This window comes from Pinus tabuliformis, chromosome 6 (assembly GCF_031772625.1).
Source record: "Pinus tabuliformis cultivar Carrire ecotype Pingquan chromosome 6, CPIR1, whole genome shotgun sequence".
NCBI classification, from domain to species: Eukaryota; Viridiplantae; Streptophyta; class Pinopsida; order Pinales; family Pinaceae; genus Pinus; species Pinus tabuliformis.
In genome coordinates this window covers 1,184,896,138-1,184,899,119 of record NC_142292.1, presented here as the reverse complement: position 1 = coordinate 1,184,899,119, position 2,982 = coordinate 1,184,896,138, and the positions used below count along the sequence as shown (strand labels likewise).

General features: G+C 36.2%; 1 pseudogene; it reads left to right on the top strand.

Annotated features, from left to right (window-relative positions):
• The first annotated feature begins 315 nt into the window (after window positions 1-315).
• Window positions 316-2,031, top strand: LOC149262989 (GEM-like protein 5; annotated as a pseudogene).
• Window positions 2,032-2,982: the final 951 nt, after the last annotated feature.

Below are 2,982 nucleotides of genomic sequence, written 5' to 3'. Positions count from 1 at the left end.
AGAAGCTCAGTAGACCTCTGAGCATTATTGCATGTTCAACAATGACTATGAGGCTACTTCAGAGGTTAGATTGGAGAAAGATTATAAAAAAATAATATTTATGATATGGGTGGTCATGTAATATGAATTCCAACAGAAAATAATAGTTTATATTCGACATATATCATGGGAGGTCCAGGAAAAAGGTCCAACCATTCTTAGAGCATGGAGGAACCATCAAGAATTTGGGGAGCCCATCATCTTACTATAAATGTTGAAATATAAAATATGATAGATACCCACATCAGGAATTTTGTGGGGATTGATCATCCATCAATGGAGGCAAGCCCTTATGTTTTGGAAGGCAATCACACCCCTCCTTCAACTCCCTCTGGAAGGTGTAAATCCCCATTTGTTCCTTCCTTCAAAGATGTCACCAAGATGCTCACATTCCCATCTTTCCTTTGTGGTAAATATACATGTTATTTATATGTACTAACATTTTTTCCACCAATTATTATTTTTTATTGTGTTTAAAGTTATAGACTTTTAGCTCTGCTCGTATTGATGGTTCTGAGATGATAATCTGCATTGGGTTATTGTTTGCGTTGTGTACAGGTAAGGTAGATTCATTCATAGAGAGCTTGAATAGATGCAGATCAAGAAATGTTGATGGGTTAGTTGAGAATTTTTGGGCTCACAGTAAGTCTATAAACTCTTTTGTCTGCATAATCTTTCAATAGGAGTGAAACTGAGATTTCCTTATATGCAAAGTGGATGAAGAATTTTCCATATAAAGTTGGAATGCATGTGGTTAGAGATTTTTTCATTGTTTATATTGTGTTCAGTGAAGCTTGGTGAAAGCATGTCTGAGACAGTATGGGGAAAGATCAGCTTGGGTACCAAAATAGTAGTAAAAGGTGGAGTGGAGAAAACATTCAAGTCAAGCTTTAGTGTTGGTCCTACAGAGAAGCTCTTGAAAACTTCAGCTTGTTACTTGTCAACCAGCAGTTTCCCAGTGGCAGGCTTAAACTTCGTATCAACAGAAAAGGTAGCCTTCTGCAGTGATTTCCCACTGTCCTTCACATCTTCCCAAGGAGAACATACCTCCAGCTATGTCAGGGTAAGATATATTATCACATTAATGTTATACTAATGTTTGTGAAGTTGTTTGTTTTTATAATTATTGCACTTATGATTTAGGGTTTTCTAATGCTAGTCTGATATTGGGTTTGATGTTGTAGATGTGTGAGAAATTTGTATCCTATAACAAACTCCATTCTCACACGCACAAAACCTTTTAATGTCAGCTTAACATACACTTCCAACTAACCATCACAAAACCATTTAATGTCATATTAACATATACTTCCAACTAACCAACAATAAAAGGATGAGCATAACCCAACACAAACGCTAGAAAACAACCCAAAATCATCCATGTACGTATATTCCCCCATCATTACTGAGCATCAGGTATTTGATAAAAGAATTTTTGTTGTTCTGCAGGGGCTCAAGGATAAGGATATGATTGATCAAACCAAATGAGATAAATATACGTACATGGACAAAAAAGCAAGTGTGAGTAAGGTTATTTTCAAGAATTGACACTAGAACAGTAGTAATAACATAGAAGGGAATTATCCTTTTCATATGCAGACATTCCAAATGAGGTGCGTATGGGTAGAGTTTGATCTATAAATGGATTGCGACACGAGTGCTTCTTGTGGGCATAGCTCAATTCTGATGATTCACATGATGTGGTAGTGTTAAGTTGTTGATGGCTTAGTCTCACTTCATCAATTTAAGGGTTGAATTTGATTTAAGAGAGCTATTTACTCTCTATATTGGTCGACCTTAGTGACCCGTGAATATAAAGATTTAATACCTCTCGGAAGAGTGAGATTAGTGAACCTATGTGAGAATGTAAAGAAGGCCACCCAGAAGTATATCTAGATACAGACTGTTGATGATCACGAGTTCTGGTTCATGGCTTTTGTTAATTCTCAAAAGGCCTTCAAGCATCTCCAATGAGCAGTGACATCTCATTAGTTCTCCAACCATATATATAGAGGAAATTTGAGAGTTTATTCAAACGTACAGCCTATTCTGGAACAGTCATGGCAGTGGTTTATATCTAGTGTATCAAAACTATACAGTAAGGGAATAAATAGAAAAATGTAACAGTACCATTTCTAAGGAATTAATTGTTGAAATTGGCTTACAAGTTAGGTAATGGTGATTTCTGAATCCACATCCTTGATCTAGGTCAAAAGGTTGGCCATGAATAACCTGTTGTACTTTGTGGTGGCTATACTGGAAGGTATTGCCACACTACTAATAGTTGGTATGGAAGGTATTCTCATATTAATAGCACATGAATCAGAAAGAAGGAGTCCCATATTTACTGGGTTAGGCTTAGATACTGCCCCTTGTTACTCTAATTAGCCACTATACTCACGCTACTTTGTTGATCCAATCCGTTGGGCTATACTCTACTCGACTGGGCTAATTAGGTTTGGTTCAGGGTTTGGCTTGCGAAGGATTCAGAGGAGTGGCACACTGCAGATTGGAGGTTGTGTGAAGGAAAAGGAGGGCTTGTGGCAAAGGATGAGATCTTGTATGGACCAGTTTCATTCGGTGTGGAATTTGCAAAGGGTGTTGTCAAAGAAGAGGGATCCTTTCATGTATTCATTGTTTCTCGAATAAGTAATGCAGGTATGTAATTGTAAGTTAATGCTACTATCGATTTCTTGATCTACAATTCACAATATTTATAACTAACACTTGATTTGGTGAATAAAAATATTTTTTTTATTAATTTGCGTGGGATTTACAGGGATTTTAATAAATAATATCATTTGAGCCATATAAACTGAATAAAATTTTTCCTTTGAATATTCAATTTTTTCATAAACACCACTTGATACCATTATTGGTTGCAACTCCTATTCAAAAATTTCATAGCAAACCCCTTCTTATGATCAACCCTATACTTTAGAA